Source organism: Ambystoma mexicanum, chromosome 1q, assembly GCF_040938575.1.
Source record: "Ambystoma mexicanum isolate Mex_15411 chromosome 1q, UKY_AmexF1_1, whole genome shotgun sequence".
NCBI classification, from domain to species: domain Eukaryota; kingdom Metazoa; phylum Chordata; class Amphibia; order Caudata; family Ambystomatidae; genus Ambystoma; species Ambystoma mexicanum.
In genome coordinates, this window is record NC_090922.1 from 514,052,542 (window position 1) to 514,079,316 (window position 26,775).

The 26,775-nt window shown below is 47.0% G+C and overlaps 1 protein-coding gene across 6 annotated transcripts in view; it reads left to right on the forward strand.

The window, feature by feature from the left end:
• LOC138530346 (guanylate-binding protein 1-like) overlaps nucleotides 1–26,775 on the forward strand; it is a 112,387-nt gene that overhangs the window by 200 nt on the left and 85,412 nt on the right. Inside the window, exons 2-4 of one of the 6 annotated variants that reach the window (XM_069640902.1) lie at nucleotides 7,197–7,232; nucleotides 7,341–7,367; nucleotides 7,756–7,791. The exons of 1 other annotated variant lie outside the window; for it this stretch is intronic. The gene's annotated coding sequence lies outside the window, so the exon portion shown is untranslated. Of the gene's footprint in view, nucleotides 1–201; nucleotides 434–7,196; nucleotides 7,233–7,340; nucleotides 7,368–7,755; nucleotides 7,792–26,775 lie in introns of those variants that run through there. 4 more of the 6 variants (XM_069640900.1, XM_069640904.1, XM_069640903.1 and 1 more) reach the window with 4 other exon arrangements.

The following is a 26,775-nucleotide window of genomic DNA, read 5'->3' on the forward strand; positions in this document are numbered from 1 at the left end:
ATGTTGTTCTCAGGGGATCTTTTTCGCTCTTATTTAAACAGTTACAAAAATACCAGCGTTTGTGAATAGCTCTGAACATGTTATTCGCAGAGAGTGACTGGCGTGTCAACGGAGTCTTCTTGGTATTCTGGGGCTTGTAGTTTTATAGTTTTAAGAGGAAATGCAAACTTCAAATAGAGGGCAGATTGGGTTGAGGAAAAAAGGCTTACAGAAACCGTTGGAAGAGTGGGGCGGACCGACACACTGTTGGGTGGGGCCAGTTAGACCGTGTATTCAGTCTGTAGTTTATAGAGGGAGATTACCCGCCTCCGCCCTTCAAGAGGGACTGGGGCCAGGCCTGCAGTTGTGTAAACTGTTGCAAAAGTCCTGGGGACATACATAAGAACAGTTACTGAGCAAGCAAGGCAAAGGCTGAAGACAGCGAGGGGCGCACGTAAGCAAAGAGAAAGCAAAACACGGAATAATTAATATGTATAGAGCAATAAATGTAGTTCATGACAAAGGGGGTGGGTGCGAGTTATGTAGCTGTTTATGAGTTAAAAAAAAGTCTGATTTGATCACTCCTGCAGACTTTTTGCTCGTGTATACGTGCAATCCAGTGTTGTATTCTTGTAACACTTAATCATAAAATATTGGTTAAAAGCAGAGGTCAAAGTGGAAGGGAATTAAAGGGTACAACGTTCCCTTACTTCTAGGGGAAATCTGTCATAGTTCCCTTACTTGAGTGGTCTTCAAACTTTTTTGACTTAGGCCCCTCTGAGCAAAATGTGGGCAGGCCGGGCGAGCTCCCCCACCCCCAAATGTCAAATGGACAGTAAGTCAAAATGGCTATGAACTTGCACGCGCTATATCTGCACCCTGAACAACCTGCTCCCATCACAGTCTCTGGACTCCCTCATTCCACTGCTAGCCCAGTTCTTGGGTTCTCCACACCCCACTACAGACCCCGGGCTCTCCCCACTATCCCATGCCCCACCATCCTGCTCCTACCGCAGTCCCTAGGCACCCTCCCTGCCCCCCACCCTGCTCCCAGCACAGTCCCAGGGTCAGTGGCGGCTGTGTTAGGTAAGAATTAGTGCAGTCCAACTTGTGTGGGCCTACACAAGATCTATCTCTTAGTATTAGGTAACCCACCATTTAATATGATTGTACTACACAAGTTGTTTGTGTGACTAAGCATCCAGGCTTATCTCAAAAGCGGTAATGTAATCTGTAGAGCTGTACAATGAAATCAGTAAATACAGGAATCCAAGTAAACACACGTTCTCTAAAAAGCAGCACTTAGTTGTAACATTAATCTCAAGTTAGGACTCAATTAAAAAAGTGAACAATAAAGCAGGTGAGTAATTAATTCATATGTTGCACATTTTCTAGCACCCAGAGGTGACGTCCGTTGAGGTCAGTATAACATTTTTATTGGTATCACCTTTGCAATATTTAATTATTTAAGGAAGAAAATGTTTAGGGTTAGATTGGAACAGACTGTAAGAACAGTTAGATTCTCCCAAAGGAATGCAGGCGGTCTATTATCCCAGCATTAAAGTGTTCACCATTTAAAACGTGAAAGGGAACAATCCCTGCCAAAGCCAATATGTTCAGAAGGGCGGCCTTTAGGGAGTCAGGAAAGCCAAAGTCAATGGGCAAAGTCAAAGTTCTGATGCTCTTCTTCTTCGAAAAATGTTTTTAAATAGTCAGTGTTCAGAAGAGAAATCCCAGCAACTCAAGAGGAGTCCCCTTTATAAAGCACAAGCTGTAAGGCCACTGCATGTAAGTTGAGATGAACTCAGTGTAGGGATAAATCACATTTCCAACAGTCGGAAGCACCCCAAATGGCAAAAGGATAGTATACCTCAAGCCCTACAGTACTTTCGAAATGAAGTAGTCGTTCCAGCTGAATTTCTTCTGGGTGCAATGCAGCAGACCCTGGTTCCTGTTCCTTGGTCGTGGTTACCAAAGGGAGGACGTCTGGCAGGTTCCTGCGGCAGCACTCGAGAGAGAGAGAGAGAGAGAGAGGGACTCGGCAGCAATGGATTTCCTTCAATTCAGCAGCTCTTTGTAGTTTTGGTGCCTTTTTCTCAGCGCCAAATAAGAATTAAAAGCTATGATTAGATGTTCCTTGATCCCTAGGTCCTGGACTCTGGTGAGGGGACACTGGGTGCATATTTCTTGCTTCTCTAGGGTCCTCTGGATGGCCACAAAGATTTGGCCAGATTTGCACTTCGGAAGACAATGCACTCAAAGATGGTTGAGGTACCCCAGCTATTGGGCTTCTGCAGCCTTGGAAAGTCTCAGCAAGTTGGCTGTTGTGCCAAAATAGAGTTTGTCTTGAGGCTAGTTGGCGCCACCAGCCTAAGGGAGGAAGTCGTCCTGCACGGGTCTTCCCTGTTGATTAGAAAACTGGGTCAGCACAGCTGCAGGGCTTCACCAGGCACTTCGTGGTCCAGGAGGGTGCTGCTGGCGTCTTCTCTCGTCTTCTGCTTCAGATTTTGTCCTCCAGTGGTCGACTCTGCTTTTAGTCCCAAAAACCTCACTTTTTATGCAAATTCCCTTTCATTCACAGCCCTAGGCTGTAATCACACAGCAGGGCGGCTGGCTGTACAATCAGAACTGGTTTCACTCAGGCACACCTAGAGACAAAGGACAGGGATGTTTCGGGACCCTTTGACAATTCCTGCCTTTCCAGACACACTGGAGCCTGGCCAGGCTTCAGGGCTGAAGCCCGCCAAAGTAAAACACACAAAGGACTCAAACATGATGCAAACAACATAGTAAAAGCTCAAAAGAAACGAACTAACAAGAAATGGCGAAAAAATAGACCGGGCCATTTTGAGAAAATGGTCACTCTTGGGTGCAGCATATGTATTACTGTGTACCCTGCTTTCCTGTTCCCCATGCTGTTGCTATGTATCCGTACCCGCCCCTCCCGTCACTGTAAGCCCAGCCCCCTGTATCTGTGTCTCGGCTCTGCCCCCTGCCATCCTGTTTACGTGCCTGATCTCATGCGCCTTAATTATAACCATCATATCATACTGCTACGCTTACTCTCTACTATACACCATCTTTAAACTAGAACACAGCTATACCCCTGATTAATTTGGCCTAGCTGTTCATATACAAATACGGCCCCATGAACACCTCATTACCCTAATAAAATGCAGCTAGCCAAACACATTCCGTCCTAGCTGCTCACATATGCGTCCTTCACGCCTAACACAGCCAGAGCCCAGTCTGGATGTCCAACCACCTAACTGCATACATCCAACTGATTTCTTCGGCACCACACCTAACGCTAGGACGCAGCCACCATCCGGCAATTACATCGGCTGCACACATATCTGGTGCACCCACGTACCTTACGACACTATTTCTCTCTACTGACCAGAACTACGGTTCCTTAGGGCATTCAACCAACAAGCGCTTTGAAGTCATACCAATGATATATAGAGCGCTAAATGCCAAGTAATATAACATAACACTGCAGCTCAGGTATCAGACTTCAGATACATGTCACTAGGTAGTAAAAAAGAAACCACTGCCATCAGACATTCAAGTGAGTTAGTGTAACAAAATGTTACATGAGGGATGGGTTAAAGGTGTTACTATGTAACCCCCCCAGCACTCCACATAGGGTGGTGTGTGTGCTGGACCCGTAAAGGTAAGTAAGACAGGAGTCCTCTTACTATTCTTGGGAACAGTAGTTCACCCACGAAAATATAGTTAAACATTAAGAGAAGTCCAACTGACTTTTCAGTGGCACTGCACAAAAGGTGTTTGTCACAATGCAAAAAGCAGATGCTTGTGGAGTTTACCAGACTCCATAAAACAGCAAGGAACACAGGAAATCATAGTCATAGTGAGTAAAGGTCCACTCACTCAGGAGTAAAAATTAAAAAGCCCTGAGTACAGCAAAAGAGCTGGGATCTCTAAGGTTGGAGGGAATTGGCACATAAATTAAAATTCTCCCTAACAGGCTGGTGAATTTTTTTAAGTGGAGGGGCCTAAATATATCCCTTAGATATGCCATTGTGACTGAGCAAAGCGAGTGAGCCCGAACCAATCAAGGGTGAGTCAGGGTTGGGGGGGAGGGGGATACTGCAGCACGTCTGTAATACTGCGAGTAACTGTCCGAGTCTCAGGCGCATCTTATTGATAATCAGTTCGCAATTATATATTTGTACGTTGCAGTTTGGGTCGTGCTTACACACTTGGTATCCAAGCGAGTCGATCTGTGAGTGGCTGAGATTGTGGCTGAACACCAGTTTTCTTCTGTGTTGTTTTCGTTATGTGACTTACCCAAATTGCAGATTTCGGCTTCTTTTTCTGGGGGCTAGCGTTGCGTGACTGCCTGTCCCCAATGCTACAGGTTTATTTGGTACCTTCTACGAGGGATATTGGATGTATAATAATGCACTTTCCAAACTATGGTGCGTGGTAGGGACTCCTGTTGATCCCTCCCAAAAGCACTGCCCAGAATAAGACCATTTTGCAACTTGTCATATTCTGGGCAGCGCATTCCACTGCTGTCATTACAACTCCGAGATGGGTTAGAGCTGAAAGTGAAAAGGGTGAAACCACTCTTGCTTGTGACACCCACCTCCATGTGAATGCAGGGTTCTGTGTCATATTTCTGCATTTTAAACACCAAACACAAAAAAAGGTAGACATTTATTTATTCCTTTTTTCCCCCACAGCTGTTTTTGTGTCAGCTTTAAAATGCTAGCAAATAACCTATTCACCCTCACCCCCTTGCAAGGTGATCCCCACCCTCTCGCACTAGTTCTTTTCTAAATCGGTGGGTTTAAACCCCCCGAACTACTTACTATACAGACATACACGGCCCCACATTCACTTACCCAGCGATCCCGCGCCTCTCTGCCCCTACGCGTACTGGTGTGCAGAAGCAGCGTCACAGTTTGATTTAGAAAGACCGCTCTGTGCAGTCACAGAGCGGCTTTCTAAATCGATCTTCTTTTTTTTTTTTTCTTCTTTAGGAAAAGTCTTTTGACCTAATACCGTCAAGAGGTTCGATGTCATATTTTCGCTTTTTGTCAGGCGTCTAAAAGAAGAAAGCGAAAAATTACAGTACTTACCCCCAACCCTATCTGGCACGATTTGTCCAAAATCGGGACACGGCGGACACACACACACACACACACACACACCACACAATCCCCCTACCCCCTATTCTCCCCAGGCAACTCTTTTGGCTTACTGCACAAAAACCCAGACACATTTAAAAGTGGAAAAGGTCGCTTTAATGTGACAGGCCAAAGCTTACAATTAAACGCTTATCTGGCTCCATGGCCTTACAAACTAAAGACATATTTTAAACAACCAATTAAATAATTAAACATTCTCATTTTTTACCCAACAATTAAATAATTAAATAAAGCCATTTCCTCCCTAACTATCCCTTGGACCCTACCGTCTCCTTACCCCTTTTCCAGGCGTCCCGCTTTCTCCCCGGGGCCATGCCCCTCCAGGCTCAATACCTGTTCCCCCGTGGTGGCCCGCTTGTGCAAACAGCGCCACCCCATCCTTTCCCGTGTCATTCCCCCATTGTGCTTCCCTCCCCCCACATCAAAAGGGGCCATGCCCCCGGAGTCCAGGACCACTTCAATACCCCTCAGATTCCACTCTACACCAATCTCCCCCAGCCTATGACTTGCAGCCAGTCTGACCTGCCACATCAGCAATAAAATTGCACCTTACAACTTCACTGATGCCCCGACCTGTCACACAAAAGTACCCTATAGTAGCCCCTTAACAGACCAAAAAACCCAGTAAGACCTTGACTTGGGACGTAAAACCCCCCCCGCCGAAACCAAGTACAATGGTCCCCCATCCCACTTTCCTAAAACCAGACACCAGACCTAACCCAAAATGAAGAGGGTGGGAGGGCGGGACAATCACCAAGTCCAACTGTCGCCTGCCTCCCGAACCTTCCCTGGCCCCTTAAATACCCTGGGGAGGCGCTCTGCCCCCCACGGCCACTCGCTGGCCGTGTGCAGCGCCAAAAACTTCCCCTTCCGGATCCTGGCATGCATGTCGGGTCATGTGCGGCTGAGGCGTGAGTTTGATTTAGAAAGACCGAACAATCTTTCTAAATTGGTATTTTTCTATTTGATGAATAGACTAAAACCTTTTGGCCTGATACTGAATGCAATCCGCTAACCTAGCCCCCTCACAACGGCCTTTATATAGGGCTGAAATGAAATTGTGGGTAAGGGCCAGAAGAATGTTCCTGCCAAAAACATAACATGGGCCCCAGAGGTCCTGCTGATGATTGAAGTGGAAGGCTCTGTTAAGGAAGTTATTCTTGACCAAAAGCAAAAACCCATAACATTAGTACTTTGAAATGTCTCAGTGGCGTTTGTCAAATTTTCAACGGACTATTACCAATTTCTTTATTTTCGTTGGAAAATGCCATTCCCGTGCCACATGAAGAAACGTGTCTAAGGAACAAAAAAAGGTTAATCCATTAAAATCGAACAGCGTCGTTTGTTTTGAAATGTGATCTCATATTGCTACCACACATGGCGCTTTACACCTCTGAAAAGGCGGTCTCAAAACGCCGAGGATGAAGAGGGGAGAGGGAGGGGAAGTGCAAGTGGGAATGGGGTAGCAGAGGAAATGGAATGTTACATGCAGGAGCCATTCAGAATAAAATGGAACATGTGCATGCAGTGCGCCTTCATCAGGCAAGTGACAGCGCTGCACACTACTGGCCAATTGAGCATTCGTTGCTAAAGTGCACGATTGCACATGCGCATTTGTGTTGCCATATTTATGTCAAAGGAGCATTAGTATATGCATATTGAAACAGAACTAAGTATGCTTTAAAAAAAAGTCCATCATTCACTATGTAATCAGAATTCCTGATTTGCATGCACGGCTGCTTTTCTCAATGTGACAGCACGCATTGGAATGAGCGCCGGTTAAAACAAACGCTCCTGACGGCAGGTAGACTTCACACTAATCTTGTTTTTTTATTTATTTTATTGGTTTTAACATGTTCCCAACAACATCTTGTCACAAAACAAAATCAACAGCTGTCATAATTAGTCAATTGCAATTAATATTAAGGTAATTTCTTCCAATTCAATTATATAATGTGTCTCCTATCATTGACAATTGTTTTCGGCCGGGTTATGTGTATCAACACTAAAGTCATGTTCAATTTATTTCTGATTTAGTTCTGGAATTGTTCCCTAGAATTATTCGCACTATTGGTAAGCGCAGTACATTGGTACTTTTGTTTTTTGTGACATTTATTGTATGACATGATTATTGATTTCTGCAACAATTTGTGATTTTGGGCATTAATTCTTGTTGTACAGATTACTCACCTTGGACGAGGTTTTTGGGTAAATATATCCTTCGATATTCTACATTTTAATTTTGGCGAATAAGTCAATTAATTCATCCATGGTTGTCTAGTCACCGCACCGCACTTATTTTCTTTTTCTTGTTGCTTTTTGTTATTTCTTTTCTTGGTTTCGGAATCGAATGGATGTCATTCTGAAACGGTAACTGATCTAACCAACTTTCAATAAATGTTTTTCTCTATCTCTCATGGTTACCCGATCATAATGTTATGGCAAATTCGAATTTATTCAAACACTGGTGTCATGCATTACACATTTATGATTCTGGTTACCATCCCCTTTCAACCCCTATGTTTTTGTCCAATTGTTATACTATGTATGTAATGTTGATCATGCAAATGTTTTCTAATTGTAAATTGATGTACAGCTTCAGAGGAAGAGCTTTGCTCTCAACACGTGTCAGGTTGTGGAACGGAATTAAAAATATAATTCAATTGTTTGATGTATTATTTGTAAAATTGGCGCAGTTCACTGATCACACTTACCTTGTTCCTCACTGAGGGTTCTTGGTCTAGGCACCCTCAAATTTTCAGTTGAACGCTGCCGTATTTACAATCGTATTAACTGGCATCAGCGCTGGTGGTCATAGTGGCCTTCTGGACCACCTTGTTCTACTATATCATATAGTACATCTACCACTGCTTGTCAGTTCACTGTATGTTGGCAATCTACGCACTCCCTCTTAAGTGTGCTATGTAACAGATACTGGCCTTTATGTAGCCCAGTGCGCTCTGCCAGCTCTGGAAGGGTTCAAAAGACAAATCCTGCAACACGTCTCCAATTGTGGACACCCCGCAAGTTTCCCATTTGGTGCGTATGCCCCTTCTGCTTTGCATTGACGGTGCCACTTCTGAAACCAGTGGAATTTACACCGAGATTGGGTCTGTGAGCCTCATAGCCGCCAACAACCTGTTTCACTCCTAGGGACACTAATGTGGCCAGTGGCCTCCCCAGGGTTTCCTAATCCACACCAATTCATTCAGGTAGTGTTGCGACCCTATGGGCTGCAGCATCAAAGTGTCCGGGCTGGGGTCATCTGCCAGCCAGTCCACCACAAACTGTACCTGCCCCGCCACATAGTATAGTTCAAACTGCAGAACCCTGATGCCTCCTTCAGCACGTGACCTGTGCAATAGAGACAACGCTATCCGATTCCGTCCATTTTGCCACAGGAACCCACACATGCTGTCCAAATTTTTAAAGAAAAGTTAGGTATGTAGAACGGGACATTTACAAAAAAGTGTAACATCCTAGGCAGTACCAACATCTTCAACAGGGCAGACCTCCCCATAAATGAGAGAGGCAGTCTAGCCCAGAACTTCATGGTACTCTTAAAACCCTCCAAGGCCTTCAGTGTGTTCGGTGCATGCTCCTTCGTAGGGTCATGATAGACATTGACTCCCAAATACCTGAACGTATTCACTTCCCATAGTAGTGCTAGAACTGGTATCTCCCCTATGTCTAACCTGCGCAGACCAGCCAAGGGAAATAAAGCTGACTTGTCCATGCTAATTCTAATTTCTGACAATTTCGCGAAGAGTGCCAACGCTTCCAGTAATAATTCCAAATTATCCGCAGGGTTCTGAATATACAACAATGTATCAACCGCATACAGGGATATCGGATGCCTAGTCACGTCTATTTCAATACCTGCCTCTGTGTATTCCACCCTGAGATACTGAGCAATCTGTTCCATGGCCAGGACATAAAGCAGTGGTGACAACGGGCAACCCTATCTTGTCCCTTTTTCAAGTTTCCATGCCTCTGAAATATGTTTCCCCATTTTAACCCTAGCCATCGGTCTAGTATACACTAGTTGTACCCACTTGATATACTGCTGCGCAAAGTTGCAAAGAGCCAGTCCCATCTAAATGAATCAAACTCCTTAATTGCATCTAATGTGGCTATGGTGCACAGTGTGTCCCAGAATGCTGTGCTATCTATCACGTGATGCAATCGTCTCAAGTTCCAGGACATACTTCGTCCTGTTATATAGCCCGTTTGGTCCGGCAGCACTAGGTTATGTATCGCCTTTTTCAACCGGTTAGCTAATATCGATATAAGTATCTTGCTGTCTTGGTTTAGCATTGACAAAGGCCTATAAGAGCTGCACTCTTCTGGAGGCTTGTGGGGTTTAAAAAGTGGGATGATGATGGATTCCCTCAAGCTTAGTGGGAGGACCCCTGCCTCATAGGAATCATGAAAGATGCTAAGCAAGTGCGGGCCAATTCTTGGGCATATTCCTTGTCAAATTCACTAGGGTGCCCATCTGACCCCAGTGTCTTTCCCGTTGCCAGGGTTACAATCGTGCTTAATGTATCCTCGAGGAAGATGGGTGCTTTTAAGCTGACTTGCACCTCCTGACTAAGCACTGGAAGAGTTATCTTGTCCAGCACTTCCACTATATGGGTCCTTGATATCCGGGATCTCTTCTGATAAAGGTTCTGATGAAATTCTTGAAACGTTTCATTGACGCCCTTCTGGGTATGACACAACTCTTTGTTTCGTGTATATGGAGTGTATGGGCCCCTGTTTATCCTCCTTTTTTATACAGTCATGCCAGCAGGAGGCTAGGTTTAGCCCCCTCTATATGTTGCCTCTCAGAATATCTCGCAAAACTAATCTCTCCCAACATTCCATACGTTGCTGTTTTAGCGCAAAGACTCTCGCATTCTTATCCTGTAGCTGCTCTTGGGATTGTTCTAACTGTCTCAAGCCTTCCTCCGCGGAGGATAAATCCTTGCTTATGCTTGCTTGGACACCATTCGACCCAGCTATGGCTATTCCTCTAATCCCTACCTTCAGTGCCTCCCAAAAGGTCCCTTCACTAGGGGCACTGCCCTTATTATGCAAAACATAATCAGTGATGCCATCTTTGAGGCGATCACAGAATGGGGGGTCCTGCAGTGACTTACTTCTGAGCCGCCACGTAGGGATCCGGGCTGTTGGGGGCACATACTGCCTCTGCAAACAAAGCGGTGCATGATCCGACAACACTCTACCTTTGTACTGTGCATTCGTAATAAGGTGAGCTGATTCGCAGCCTATGAAAAAGTAATCTATTCTTGTCTGCACAGCATGTGGTGCCGAATAGTACGAGTAGTGCCTGGTATCCGCATGTAGAACTCTCCAAGCATCTACCAGTGCGAAGGAATCCAAAAGCGTATTTATGGTCCTAGCAGGCGGAGCCGGCCTTATATATTTTGTGTCTGATCTGTCCAAGAGAGGGATCAGCGTACAATTAAAGCCACCTCCCCCTACTCCTATAAGGGCCCAACCTGGGGTATAGAGTCTGGAAAAACTTTCCTGCCCCATGGTTGGGGGCGTACATTTTGGTCAGACATGTATCCACCTGTTCGGAAAGGCCCTGCACCGCCACCATCTGACTTTACTTTGATGCTACTTGACGAATTAGTCGTGTCATTGTTTCCTTTATTCTTCCATGATGTTCTTTAATTGACCTCTAGGTAACTATTGATCTCCAACTTACTGTGAAAATCTTCCATCTAGCTGTTGTATTCTACGTATATCGCATCTCACCTGATGCTATTTGAAATGTATGTATTGTTTACTAATGCATTGATGCTCTCTTTTGTATTTTAACTATATTGAGATCATTGATGTGTTATCTAGGAGTTATTGTACCAATTATTTGCTTTATGAATTGAATTAGTTACACTTATCGGTCCTCGATGCACCCCTATGGTCTTATTGACACATTTCCTTTCTTTACATTGTGTTTCTTGGTATGATTTACGTCATCACGTTCCTGTGATGCCATTGCGTTCCTTTCATGACATCATCACGTTATGCAGGGGCCGTATTTGTTATTTAGTTAACTTTATGGTTCATGGGGAGTTTTCTCTCCTACGGTTATTACGTACTAGTTGGCCGTGGATCTGTGTTTGTGAGTGCTCCCTCCTTGTGAGGATCCTTTTTGGTGACACCGTTTGTGTTCTCTAGAGTCTCTTTACCATTTGGTCTCTCTTTCCACAGCATCTGACAATTGTTCAAAGTCTTCTCTCTTTGACAGGAATCTCACTAACACAGGTACTTCCTGCATGGTACACATCAACTGTGAGAGTTTAGATATATATTCACGCTTTATTCTTTGTTTAATAACTTGAAGATTTCTACTTTCACATTTCAGTTTTAGAAGAGTGGCTTTAGTATGCGGTACTACTAGTTGGGATACTGTTCCTATCTTTGTGCAGAGGCCACTTTCGGTGTCGGTTTTTGAGTCTTGCAAGATGGCAGTTCCGTACTCCGATGGATTGGTTTTGGATACTGGACAGCTGGACGCCTCTACTAGACTGAAGATATCACTCCGGGGACGAGCTCAGAGGACCCCAGGAAATTATGCAGGTAGCAACCGGCAATGCCCTGGCGGCAGTTGACACTCGTGGATGAAACCAAGAAACTGGTCATACAATGCTCCGCTTTGTGTTGGAGAGCTGCAACTGCAAGGCGAGACTTCTTGTTTCACAAGTCGAGTATTTGCAGAAGTCCCAAGGCTCAACTCTTCGAGGATCTGCAGAAGTCCCAAGGCTCAGCTCAACACTGATCAATGCACTAAGGAAGCCTACAAAAAAACTAGTCAGCCAACAGGATGGTTCTACAACACTTCCAAAGGCTTCCAAGCAGGATCCTTAAACAGGGGTTGTGACTGTTTGTTCCCACCAGTCCAGGGTTTGAAGCACTGATGAAGACCTTTTGGAGATCAGCAAAGGAGCAGGGTTTCTCCAGGACTGGGGAAGAAAGCAATACTGGCTGGCTTCCAACATCTAGTTCAGGACCTTCAGCAGGGTGCTCCTCTTCGTTGTGGTCTTGGCTCCAACTTCAAACTGTTCAATGGCTTCAGGAGTCCCCCTTTTATCCAGGATTTGGGCTGGAGTCGCCTCTGAGAGTACAAATGGGAAGGATCTGCACCATTAATACTTGCAGGGGCTGTCCAATTCTGGACACCCTCTGGCCACCACATCTGCCCAGCAGCAGACACCATTTGGCATGGATGTGGACTGGGACCAGACCAGCCACACGCACACAGACCGCCAATTTGCCCAGGAAAGCTGGCGCTTTCCCCGGGAAAGGGCTTGATGTATATGGCAAATCCGCACCTGTGAAATACAAGATAGCCAAAGGGCTTGCAAAAATCTCATGGCATTGCCATTTTGGAGTATGGTACTCGAAAAAGATTAGGCCGTAAAATGTAAAAGTATACAACACAATAAAAATGGTAGAAAAGTATCTGCTGCCACCAGTTCGTCGTGGACCGAATGTGTCCCAACCACACTGTAAACAGAGAATTCTACAGGGGTGAATAGAGATCTCCAGCATGCAAAGTCGTAAGTGCTCAGCAGCACCAAGCTTGTCCACAAACTCATTAGTTTGTGGTAAGGGATGGGCATCTGTCTTGATGACGGCATGTAGAACCTCAAATCGTGCCTTTGGTACCCAAACCACTGGGTTGGATCAAGGACTAGCCCCAAGTTCAAACACATTCCTGACCTCAGGCTGGATGTGGGATCTCAATTTGTTTGACATCATGCAACACCTAGACCTGGCAGGAACACTGTCTCCAGCATCTGCCATTATGACACCAAGATGTCAGTCCTGGGGACAGTGGAAATAATGGGGTACATTGCATATGCAAAGTTTAGATCTCTTCTTGCTGTTGCCGGGTCAGTTGAGGGGGCAATTTGACACCATCAATGGAGCCATCTGAAGGGCCACTTTGGAACAAGTAAGGGATCTTATGGTGCCAAAAGCAAGGCTCCCATTTCCATTATAGGGATTAACGCCCTGAATCTATTGATGTGAAAACTTCAAGAGTCTCTTTGGGGCATTCCAGGTCCACTAAATTGTTCGCCTCACCTAGTCAGTATATAACCCTGTGCGGTCTTGACCATTTGTCCTGCAAATCTCTAGGCTTTATAGGGTCCATGTTCAGTACTTCCTGGCCCGGGAAAAAATTAACAAGTGAGGCCTTCTGGTCCGACTATTTTTTTAAAAAAAATGTATTTATTTATTTTCCATTGTGATACATTTTTTAAAGTAAAACCTTACATGGAGTTCAGATCTTAAAATACAAATCACACCAATAATAAATCCACTTTTATTGTTTTAACAATCCTCTCACTCAGCTAGTCCATAACCTTCTCTTCCTTCCTTTGTCCTTCCTCTTTCTTTGTCTGTCTCGCTTGTTAACTCATCCCAACCAGTAGACGCTGAATATAAAGTTGTCTTTGCTTGCTTGTCTCAGGATCCTGCTGCCTTAGCTTCCATTCCTAGTAAATAATGAAACAACAAAGCTGAGGCTAGCTACAATAGGGTGGGCAATCATTAAAATACGATTCCTCACAGCCAGATTATTCCATATGCATTACATCAAAATTCAACTCACACTTAAGACGATTGACTGGGCGGGATAATCCTTTGCGTCTGTGTCTTTAACAGAATCTTCACCCTCTATAACGTTAGTATGGAAAATCAGTATTCTGTTTCAAGACCGGAGGCTCGGATTATGCTAGTTCAAAGCATACTCGCCACCAATGTAGACATTTGATCTATCGGCCTAAAGTAAAATTCTTTGAATGTTGACTCTTTATACCAGTCGGCTACTTTTAAAATGTCTTCTAATCTGGTTCCTGTGTGTTATATGCTTATGATCCCATTGCCCCTCTAATCGAATGAGCCCCATAAGCCTCAAGGTCAATGCCCGCTTGTAGCATACACCATTTTACCCATCTAGCTAGAGTCGCCACTGAAACATCCTTGAATGGCTTCCTTTGTGCCGGCCTTACACTACTGGTGGCATTCTCAACAAATTGGACATAACCTGGGATGGTCCGGAAAGGCTGAGTAAGCAACAGTCTTAATCCCTGTCTCAGTCCTTTTGTTAACATGGAACATGACCCCTGAAGCGCCAGATGACTTCCAGTCCACCTTGAGTGCCTTAACGTCGGACACTCTCTTACAAGATATAAGGCAAAGCAGTGTAGTGAGCTTTGCTGATGGTGCCTTCATTGAAAGCTGGTCATTATCAGGCCAGTTAGTAAATACATACATTGCTGCATTAACATCCCAAGTCTGGGAATACCTGGGCATCGGTGGTTTCAAAAGTCTTACCCCTCTGAGAAGTTTGCATACCAATGGGTGTTCGCCCACTGGTGCATTCTCTATCTTGTGGTGACCAGCCGAAATGGCTGATCTACAAGTATTCACTATTCTGTAGGCTTTGCCTTGCGTCTCCAAAGCCGCTAGAAAATGCGCTATCTGAATTTGTATTCGCTCCAGTGGGATATATGTGCCGTTCCACACACCAGCTGTTCCACCGTGCCCAAGCCAACCTGTCGGCTTTCCAGGTACCTGGTGCACAAGCCTCTTCAAGGAATTTCTTAGCATCCCCCGAAAGTCCTGACTTCTTCCAGGTTGTCCGGAAATTGCTCACATGATCAATCTCAGGTTGCCTTGCCTTCCTGAATCGGCGAATGAATCTCTCCCGCTGGATCCCAAATCAACTCTCTGAATTGTGGGAGTAACGGTGGTTCGTCTATTCCAAAAGGTCCGGGAACCATGCCTGACTATTCCAGTCTGGTGTTACCAGAATTAAGGTTGCCTGCTGTCTCCTGACCTGAGCCGTCGTCCTCGCGATCATTGCGAACAGAGGGAACACAGACCCTACTTCTGTAGAAATGCATCTTTCGATTCCGCAGCTGGATGTGGTCTCCAGCTGAAGAAACGGGTTAGCTGCGTATTCACACCCGGACACGGCCCTGTCCCTTCTCTACTCTTCTAGTTCTGATACTCTTGATGCACTTGCCCCTGTCATGAGGATCAGTTTGAAGTCCAAAGCCAAGTACAATTCAGCTATGACTCCGACTTAGCTACACTTAAACGTAAGTGTAGGGCGGCTCAGAAGAAATGGAGGGCTTCTTGCTCATCCTCTGACAAACTGGACTGTCGCCTGCTCCAAAGGCAATACTGACTCTCTGTCCTTACCAAGAAGAGAGTCCACAGTCAAGCCTGTGTCTCGGCGGCATCTAATAACTCGGCTGAGCTCTTTAAATTCTGCAAGGAGCTGACCCACCCTGCTGCGGTCTCTACCCCTCCTGTTGCCTCCCAGGCTCTCTCCAATGCCTTTGCCTCTCACTTTATCTCAAAAACCCAGGACATCCTGTCCAGCCTCTCCTCCCCTTCCCCTCTGCTCCCCTCTCCATCTGTGCTTGCTGACCCTCCTTCAGCCACCCTTCTCCCCCAACATCCCTTCTCGTCCTTTCCTCTTTTCTCTCCGGATGAGGGCACTAGACAAGTCCGATCTATCAAAGCCTCATCAAAACAGGTTCATCCCTGTTCCTCTAAAACCATCAATGACCACATTGACACCCTTGCTGATATTTCTGCAGCCACTGCTTTGCCTCAGGATCCTTCCCCTCCCCTCTGAGGCACTCCCATGTGCATCCTCCTCTCAAGAAACCCACAGCTGATCCTTCCTGTCCGGCTAACTATCGCCCAATTTCCATTGCTCCCTTTTTGTGCAAACTCCTGGAAAAGCTGGCCATCTTCCAGCTTAACCTTCACTCCGACTCTGTTGGCTGTCTCCATGACCACCAGTCTGGCATCAGAGCTGCCAGAAGCACGGAAACTGCTCTCCTGAACATCCGTGAAGATCTGCTCTCCAACCTTGACTCTAACATTCCAACTGTCCTCATCCTACTCGATCTCTCTTCTGCCTTTGACACAGTCAACCATACCATCCTGCTCAATCGTCTCCATGCTAACCTGGGTATCAGCAATCAGGCTCTGGCCTGGCTGGCCTCTTTCCTCGTGGATCGAACCTCCCACGTCATACTGGGGTCCTTCCTATCATCTATCTCGCTCGCTACCTGTGGTGTTCCCAGGGGTCTAACCTCTCGCCCTGGCTTTTCAACCAATACCTGGCAACTCTCGCCCACTGAATTGCCATTTTCTGCTCAAATTTCCAGTGCTACGCTGATGACACTCAACTTATTTTCAGGCTCCTCTCCCTCAGTAATCTATGATAGCCTTACAGCCATTAGAGATTGGTGTTCTGCCAATGATCTTTGTCTGAATTCCAGCAAGACTGAGATCCTCCACATCGGCGCACCTTCTCCATCCTTTCCCCTCACTCTTTGGCCGGCCTCCCTTGGCCCTCCTCCTAACCCCACCTGCGAGGCTAAGAACCACTGGGTCATCTTTGATTCCACACTTTCCTTCTCCGCCCACATCTCTGATGTCTCTAAAAAGTCAAACTTCCCACTGCACCTCCTCAGAGGTACTCTGCCTTTCCTCTCCTTCCCCCAGAAGTACATGGTCTCCCAAGCTCTGGTTCTCTCTAGGTTGGACTATTGTAACGGCCTCTTTCTAAATCTACCTGCCACTCTCCGCCCTCTTCAACTAATCCAGAACAGGACTGCAAGACTTGTCCTTGGCCTCAAGCCCTGGGATCGTATCTCTCCAGCTCTGAAATCTCTCCATTGGCTCCCAGTGGATGCAAGGATTAAATTCAAAACCCTCTGCATTGTCCACAAGGCTTTCTGGGGCCTGGGTCCAAAATACCTTCAGCTATCCCTATCCCTCCCCAAATACCTCCCCTAACGAGTTCTTCACTCCTCTACCTCCAACTCCCTCAGGGTTAGTCGTTTTTCAAAGATCTGATGGGGTAGATCTGTCTTTGGCAGGGGCTTCCCTCTGTAACAGCATCACTGCCACTCTAAAACTTGAGAAAGCACCTCAAGACCTTCCTCTTTGCTTCTGCCTTCGCCCCCCCCTTGTCCCCTGCTGATCTGGTCTCTCTTGGCACCGTGCACCTGGCCACCCTCTGTCCTCTGGGCCAAGGTTCCTGCTCACCTTGCCACCCTCCCGCACTGCCTCCGGGCCACCCCTTGTACCGGGGTCTGTATCTGTACCCATACAGCCCCCACCATTTCGTTCCTGTACTTATCTGTCCTACCCTCTATGCTGCCTTAAACTCAGCACTTGCCACTTGCTGGCTGCACTACCACTTTTGTTGCTTTCATTATTTATTCTGTTCTCCTTTTGCTCCGCACTTTCCACGTTTCCCCCCTCCCCCTCTTCCATGCACTTGCGTGTTCTCAATGTCACTGGGCCTAGTAAGATCATTGTTTTGTTCTACCCTGCCCCCCCTTGCCTTGTCATGCTCTGAAACACTTGTGTATGAACGCGATAGAAATAAAATATGAATATCCAGAGCTCACTATTCCTGCAAAATTAATACACGCCTTGAAAAAGACCCCTGTTGGGTCAAAACACATGTCGGCTATAGTGTTTTAATAAAATCACCTGGAATATAAGGCACAAGTGTCTAATTAAAGCACTAACAACAGTGGTCTAAGTGTATGAAAAGAAGTAGTGGAGCTATGTTCCCTGCTGGCCCACCCCTGTTCCCCACAAACCCCATTGCCACAACCCCTCCCACACACAATACACCACCCCCAAACACTTGCACCTGATGTTTAATGGAACGTTCAGTGCAGCGCACTGAAAGTGAAGGTTTCAACTTCTTCCTACACTTTTATTTTACAAGAAAACCATTCCGGAACAGTTTATTTTTAAAATAAAAGTATAGGAGCTGTACAAGGTAATTTTAAAAAGTATTGGAGCACTGCTCCCGCTCACTTCGACCACTAACAATCTAACCACTATGCAAGATTAGGCTCTCATTCATCATAATATACCATATACCTACAGTTGCAGTGATTGATTCGAGTGCAGCTCCCCCAACATACCCAATTTAAACTTCAAATGGAAGGGCCCCGTCTTTTCGGGTAGTGCTCACCGGCTGCAGGACGCAACACTAAGCACTGTGGACAAGCGCAGTGATCTACAAATTCTAGAGCTCTTCCTCTCTCCTGGTGTAACTGGAGGGGCTTGGACAGTCGGTGGTGTAGTGTTCGGCGCCTGATCACCTCCAAACACTAAAAGCACTGATATTTGGCCACAGAAGTGGCTGGGCAGGCTGTGGTGTCCCACTTTGTGTGGTGGTAGGCATCTGAGCAGCCAGGTTCGGACACATGCACTAGTCTTCTGTTGTAACATCAGTGACATCCCTGCCGCAGAGTATGAGTGTCAGCAGGGCTTTAAGTGGGGTAAGAACTCGAGGGGGGGGGCCCTCATTTGGGGGCGTGGCTTGTGGGATGGCCGTGGCCTAACAAAGTACACAAATCATAGTAAGGCACGCAAATAAATATATAAATGCATGTAAGCATTTATATATTTGTATGCGTACCTTACTATGATTTGTGTAGTATGCAAGCCATCTTTTATAAACATAGAAATATATAACATATTTCTATGTTTATAAAAGATGGCTTGAAAAGTACACACAAAAAAGAGAACATTGGACGGATATGGCACACCCTATTAATGTGGGTAATAGTGTATTGGATTATTGTCTAAGTAGGAAATTTAAGGAAAATAGAAATAGATATGAGGTGCAGAGGAGAGATAGGCAACCTTGACACCTAGGTTGCACAAAGTAATAAGAAACAAGATAAGTTCCCAATTAAGGAACTCACGTCCCCTGCACACTTTCCAATGTCTGGAAAACCAGACCAACAATTAGTTTGTATTCTAAACAGTGTTTCTAATAATATCTTTTGAAACCTTTGCATTAAACCAAGCTCAAAAAGGTCAATTATTAAAGAAATCAACATTCAGGCAAAGTAGGTCACAAGAACCAAAATTCATATTTATTCTTGATGTTGAAACTGTGTATGGCCCAACGCGTTTCGAGTGGTACAACACTCTTCATCAGGGGCAAATCAAAAATTCTAAGGAAAGATGATATATGAGCCTTTTTTTTTTAAGATTAATATCCTTGATCCTTCGCCCCTCTTATGTGCCACCAGATCCAATATGGACTCTAATAAATTCCAGTCACATCATTCATGCATGCGGTGCTAATCACTATACACTACTCTAAAAATTACATAATGGTCGCTTCATTGACCAATTACAGCGGTCCTACACTACAAAGTCCTCACTATCCTAACAGAACACTCTTGTGTTCTGTGCACTGGATAGCCTCTGGTACATTCATTCTGAGCAACTAGTACCACTTGCAAACCCCTCCTCGCACTCTCCTTCACGTTGCGTGCAGCTCGCTCCTCCCGGACTTTCTCGTTGTCGATAACCCCGGGTTCCTGGCCCTCCTTCTCTGGTATCAAACCTCTCGGGCAGCGTCCAAACAGCGCTTCGGCTGGGGCGACCCCTGTCGACTGGTGGGGCGTGGTTCTGTATTCCCTTAGGATCTCGACCAATTGCTGCTGTAGGTCATCCTCGCCATTGGCTGATATTCTGAACACTTTGTTAAGTGTCCGCATCATTCTTTCAGCTTCCCCATTCGCTCGAGGCCAGAGGGGCGAGACCTTCCGGTGTTGGATGCCTTTTTCTTTCAAGTACTGCGCAAACTGGCTCCCCGTGAATGGGGATCCATTGTCCGAGCACAACATTTCAGGGAAGCCATGCGTCACAAACATTCTGTCCAACGCCCTGGTGGTGTGGTCGGTTGCTGTTGATTGCACCACCTCCACCTCCGGGTACCTCGACCACCGCCAAAAAGTACATGCCCCTTCCTGTTGATCCAAAATCAGCATGGACGGTGCCCCACGGCTTCTCACTCCTTTCCATGGAACTGATGGGCAGAGCCCTCTCAACAGGACTTGCCGCTTGGCACCGCAAACACCTTTTCACATACAATTCCACAAGGCTTTCCAGATCGGGGAACCATACCTTGGGTCTGAGCCGCGCCTTTGTCTTGGCGATTCCTTGATGTCCCGTATGTGCCAGTTCCAGGACGCGGTTCCTCAGGGCTTGTGGAATGACATAGGCCATCTTCAGATATCGACAGTTCGTCCCTCACCCTCCAGAGCACCTGAAGGTCCTTCTGAGCCCTCACTTCCCGCCTGGAGTTGTTTTGGAGCACCTCCTTCCATTCACCACTTCTCACCGCAGCCTTGACGATGTGAAACACCTCGTTCATCGACAACTCCTCGGCCACGGCTACCCTGGACAGAGCCATGGGCATTGCGCTCTCCACAACGCGGTACACCAACTCTTGGCAATCCAACACCTCACTGGGACCTTCTGCCCGCTCGTGGTTTGGGTGGCGTTAGAGGTAACCCGCAGAGAGGATTATTAGTCCCCGGTCTGTATACTAGCTTGACCCCGTACTCGATGAGTGCAAGCATCCAGCGCTCTATCCTTGGGGGTTTGGGGGGTGGGCTTTGACGACAGGCCCGCTAGGATGGGCAGGAGCGGCTTGTGGTCGGTCACAACCGTAACTGGCTTGCCCAGAATGTACAGATGAAAGTGGCGGCAGCCCCAAAGAATGGCCAACGCCTCCCACTCGATCTGCGAGTAGCGTTTTTCCGTGTCCGTGAGAGCTTTACTCGCGTATGCGATGGGGCGTATGTCGCCTCTGTTATCAGCCTGCATAAGAACAGCCCCCAGTCCCACCGGGCTGGCATCAACGACAATCTCCGATCCTGCAGTGGCGTCAAAGTACGCCATTGTGACTCGATCGGACAGTGCTCTTTTGATTTCCTGAAACGCCTCCTGCTCTCTCCTGTCCCACACCCAGGTGGCCTCATTCTTGGTCAGTGCTCTGAGAGGCCTAGACAGGGACGCCAGCCCCTTAATGAATCGCCCGCAGTAGTTAACCATCCCCAGGAAACTACGTACCTCTGTGGGGGACTGGGGTGCCGCCGCTTCGCGGATGTCCTTGACCTTTTCAGGATCTGGGGTGACGCCGCTGGCATGGAAGATGAAACCAAAAAAAACAATCCTGTCCTTGAAAAATTCACACTTTTCGCGGTGCAAAGTAAGTCCCAACTCGCTCAATCTTCACAGAGTATGCTCCAGTCTCTTCATGTGTTCGGCCTTGGACTCAGCAAAAACCAAAATGTCATCACTCATATTGAGTACCCCTTTTAGGCCAGCTAGCGCTCCCCTGATGGCATTTTGAAAGACTTCCGCTGCAGATGAAATGTGTTTAAACTGATAGAGACCCTCGTGTGTGGTAAATGTTGAAATATATCTGGAATCTGGGTGGAGCTCTAGCTGGTGGTAGCCCGACCTCAAATCCAACTTCGAGAATACTCTGGCCCCTTGCAGTTCCCCCCACAATGTCATCAAGGGTCGGTGTTAAATGTCTTTCTCGTTTAATGGTGGCATTCGGGAGGCGCATGTCTACGCAGATGCGTTCCGCACCCGGCTGTTTCGGCTTAGGCACCACTACGATGGGCGAGACACAGGGCGTCGGCCCCTCCACCCTCTCAATGATGTCCATTTCGACTAGAAGCTGAAGCTCCTTCTCCACTTGCTCCCTGAGGTGGAACAGGATTCGTCGATGTTTGAGGGCAGTGGGCCGGATGGTGTCATCAATGTGAAGACGCACTGGGGGACCCCTCAGCTTGCCCACTCCCTGAAAGATACCAGAAAACTTGACCAGCAGTTGGTCTATGTCCACCTGGTAAACCTTGAGGGCAAAGTGCACAAGGTCCAACGCCTCTGACGCAGCGCAGCTGAGCAGCGAGTGCGGGCTGACGTCTGTGATGAAAAACCGGGCCTTGATGGTCTTGGCCCCCTTGGTAACAGGTGCCACAAACACCCCTTGAATGGGTAGCGAAGTGTCACCTCCAAAGGTGAAAATCTTTGCCGTTGACACAGTCAACGGTGGTGACCCCGGGATTGCCTTATAGTGGTCGATGGCAAGCACACAGACAGAGGCGCCTGTATCTATCAGTACCTGTGTCGGAACACCTAGAATGTCAACCACACACTTTGGCTGCCTCTTTTTCCGTGCTCCTGTCGCAAGATTCGAAATAAAAAAAACTCTTCTTCCTCCTTGTCTTCTTCTGCGATATTGAGTCTTTGGCCGTCTTGCTCCAGTGTCGCAATACTGCGTTGTCTTCTAAACCCACCGCCACTTGGCCTTGCCGGTCCTCTTTGCGTGGCAACCAGTGCAGGGGCTCGTCACATCCTGGCATAGTGGCCAGGACCATTGCACCTGCCGCAGGTTCTCGATTTGGCGGGACAGTCATCGGAGTGGGGCAGATCATACCCGCAGTACTGGCAAATAGTCGCCGATCCATGCGCTGGAGCTGCATCCTGGCATTTCTGGCTCCATCAAGCTTTCGACGATGCTTGCCTCCCCACTGCAAATGCCTCTTCAGACTTGCCCGGGCGCACAGCTGCATCCATCTTTTCGCCTCTCGTCTCAGCCAACTCATACACTCTGCCACTGTCTAATATTTGGACAAGAGACAAACCCGGCTCCCGCAGTACCTGTCTGCGCAGTTTGCCTTAACTGCACCCTTGGATCACTTGGTTGCGGACCATAACCTCTTCATTGTCCCACCTACAAGTGGTAGCCATCTGCCGCAGACGTGCGCAGAACTGGTCAAGTGATTCCTCCTCCCGCTGTTTCTCGCCACAGAATAGAAATCTGTCGAAGTCCACGTTAGATAAAGGAATAAAATGGTTCTTGAGGGCCGTTTTAACGGCATCATATGTCAGTACTTGCAGGTTTAGAGACTCATATATGCGGAGAACGTCCATCCCTGCTGAATAGAGCAGTGTCGCCCTCTTGGCATCGACATTGGTCTCTCTGGTCGCTGTGAAATACATGTCTAATTTTTTTATCCACAGCAACCATTTTGAGCCCAATTGTGAAGGTGGACCCGAAGTCAAATTCCTGCATAGGTAACAATGAACCCTGATGTCTGCGCCACCGTCTCTTCTCCTTCACTGTCCGTCATCTTCACAGGTCGCACAGGCACCTCAAGACAGAATTAGAGGCCTGCAAACCTGACTTGGACAGATTGTTGATGCACCTGGTCAAATGCGCAGAGGTGACACAGTGCTGCGACGATGTTCCAATGCCTGGCTGCCTTCTGTGCTTAGATGGCCATCCTATCACCAAGAATCCTCTGGTTACAGGTTGCACTGCAGTCCTCTAGGGATGGAGAACTGCAGAAGATCCAAAAATTAGGTGTTCTATTACCCCTTAGAACTTGGGCAGCGCACAAGCACCCTCGCGGGCTGCTATTGCCTTGCGCACTGAAGATAACGTCATCGCCATCGCTCGCGTCGGATTCGGGATGCACAAAGAAGAAAATGCCGGTAATTGACACATCGGTGCGTGTCAAACCGCTCACTACGTTGGCTCCCGCCTCGTCGCCAATGTGATGGGCGAGCCCGTGCCTCGTGCCGCCCTGTACTCGTACACAATCACTGAGACATGACACATACGTCCGTGCTTTCCAGGGTCCCGGCGGCAACTGCGCACGGACGTTCTTTATTCGAAACGTGCATGCGCGACCCAAAACGAGGCTCGCGCATGCGTCGTTTACACTGACGACTTCGCATCATCCTGCTCCCCCTCACCTTGTGCACACCATGCTACACATATGGGCCAATCCCATGCTCTTGTGCTTTCTGCACGCCTTTAGGCACATATGTCGTGTAAGCCTGGAATAAGGCGGGCATCAGGCTTCACAGTGCGCGCACACCACTTTCGGCCCAGGCTGCCCGAATAACGGCAGACATATGCACCCGAAAAATGGCTACTTCTTAGCACCAATTGCTTGGCTTTCTTGCACATTCCCTGTGTGGACTTTCAGGCTCCTTGCCACAAATATCTTCTAGATGAAATAAGGCAATAGACAAGATAAGTTGAGTGAAGCCAGTTGCCCGGGGGGGATGGACTGCAAAGTAGCTTCACATTAAATAATTTAGAACTGAAATGTGTTCAGGTCTAGGTCACTTAAATCCCCCACACACCGCAACACCACTTACCGTTCACAGGAGCCCCCAATTACACGATAACGTGCGCGTTTGATCCCAGGAAAATCGCTACCTTCCACCCCCCTTGATACCTCTGAGGGGCCTTTAATTATTTGTCCTTTTCTGAAAGAGGACCTGGTCAGGGTGTTACTAAAACCTGCATCAACACCAAGGTGGGATAGCAAAGGCATGGAAATTAACTTAACCTTTTTTTCCGGAAGAGCTTGGTTGGCTTTCACTTGTAGGCTTAGGCCATTGTGTTTGAAACATATGTATTCAAGTGTTGCTTCTGTGTTCACTCTTTGTATATTTTCAAATGTACCAGTTTATGTTTTGTTTTATATTTATTATAGCCCCTACTGCCATTGTTATGGCTTCGAATCTCTGTCCTCACCTCTTACATCCAAGATCTTGCTTGCTGCACATTACCATCCCCCACACTTCCCCCCATGATGTTACTTGGTATGTGAACAAGTCTTCCGGGCCAAATAGAAGGACACGTGCTCTGAAGAGCTTCCACCTTTCTTAGGCGTCCCTTCTGAGGTCCTACCTGCTGTCTGATGCCTCCAAAGCACTTCAAACAGGTACTGGCTGCTGTATTTATTTTCCTACCAGTTGTGAAATCCGCCCTGTGAGGAAATGCCAGGCACTGTGTGAATATTCTCCTGGCCGTACAGGCCAGAGCACAACTGCCCCCTCTTTCATCACCGCAAAGTAATGAACTGCAATATTGTTCAGGTACCAGCAGGTCACTGAAGCAGTGCTTAACTTGTGTGGGTGTTTCCCAGTGCTGAGCCCTGGCACACATTTGAGTCCCAGCACATTTGCTGTCTAAGATTATGATGTGGTGATAGGCAGTGCATCCATCAACCCAAAGGAGCAGGTGCGAGCTGTAGTGAGAACCCAAATATGTTGACAATGTTGGGAGCATCTATGGTGGTGACAGCAGTGGTGCCCACCTGCAGTGTCACATGAGTGCTAGAAAGTATTTGGACCCTGGCCCTTATTTCTTTTACAAAGAGAGTAGAGTGAAAAAGGAGGGGGCATAGGACTAAGCTTCATTTCCCACTGCGAGAGGGTAGGGTAGGAGGTGGGAGTACGGTTTCCTTAAATCCAAGGAGGGTGTAATTTAGAGGGGGAGGGATAATACATCACAAAGGAGGGCAGGTGTGTCTGGTGGGCAGTAGGGAGAAGGATTGAGGCATGAGTTGGTTAGGAGGCATCTCCAGAGTGTTTGCTGTGAAACTGCAATGGGAGGAGGTTGACAAGAGCGTTTACGTCAAGGTAGTTGATGATGCAGTTTAAGACAACGGGTACAGGCACTTTGTAGTGGTGAGGCAAAATAGAGACATGACTGTAGAAAGAGGGATTGTTCGTGCAAGGAGTAGATTTTTTTCAAGATGGATACGACCATGGCAACCTTTGATGGGCACGGAAGATGCAAACTCATCAAATGGTTGAAGAGGGAGGAGACGTGAGAGTGAGTAACGGGCGTTAACTCGAAGTGTTTGGGGTGTAAAATGTGCAAATGCGGAGCAGGATTTATTATCTAAGCAGAGGTTGGGTATTGGCTAGGCAGGGGAGATAGGACAGAAGCTGCTATAGTTAAGACGGGGTGGGAGTAGAGTGGAGATTGAGGAGGGATAGATATGTGAACATGGGCTCCAATATTTCTGTGATTGTAGAGGTGAAGCAGTAGGCACAGACAAGGGAAGAGGATATGAAACTTAGTTTAGTTGGGCATGCATAGCCTGGATGCAAACAGAGATGATAGATAAATGTAGAAGATGGGGAAGCATTGGTAAAAGTAATTCAGGAATCTCTAAACTGTGAGATGCGCAGGAGACTGAGTTTGTGCTTGTGGCATAATTTGAGATGCATTGTTGCCCTTTGTTTTTGGATGGTTGGGAGAGGGATTGAAGGAGCATGCTGGATAGAGTAGGTCAAAGGGGTGGGAGAGAGGGGTTGCCAATGCTTTGCTGAATTTAGCAAAGGCAAAGTCAATAGCATGAGAATGGGACAGAGGTAAGGGGCATGCCCTGACTTTGTTGTAATAGGGGACCATAGAAGCATCCCTTTATGTTCTTTTAATGATGAAGTAGGAGGAAGAGAGGTGGGAGCTGGTGAAGTGGATGCGTTAGAGGCCAGAGGGTGAAGCCTAAACGCAGAGAAGAGTGGTTGGAGAAGGATTGGACTATGGTCACTAGGGAGCTGTTGAGATAGAAAAAAATTTGCCGAAAGTTGCTAATCTCTTCATATTGACCCCCCGCCCCTCGTTGGCTTGTCCTCTTTCAATGGGCTTACTACTTTGGTGTTAGACCTGCCCATTGAGCTCTGGCAGCCTACTAGCCACCATTTTAGCATAACGACTAAGCACCAGTTTGTTTGTGTAGTGGATCTCGCCCCCTCCACCCCAAAAAAAGAAAAAGCCAGCCCTTCTTTCTTTATTGGGCCAATATTTTCTCCTAATTATTTCTTACTTACATAATTTGAAAAACAAAGTTAGTGGGTATAAGAGAGGAAACCTGGAAAAAACTAAAAAAAATCTAATTCAGAG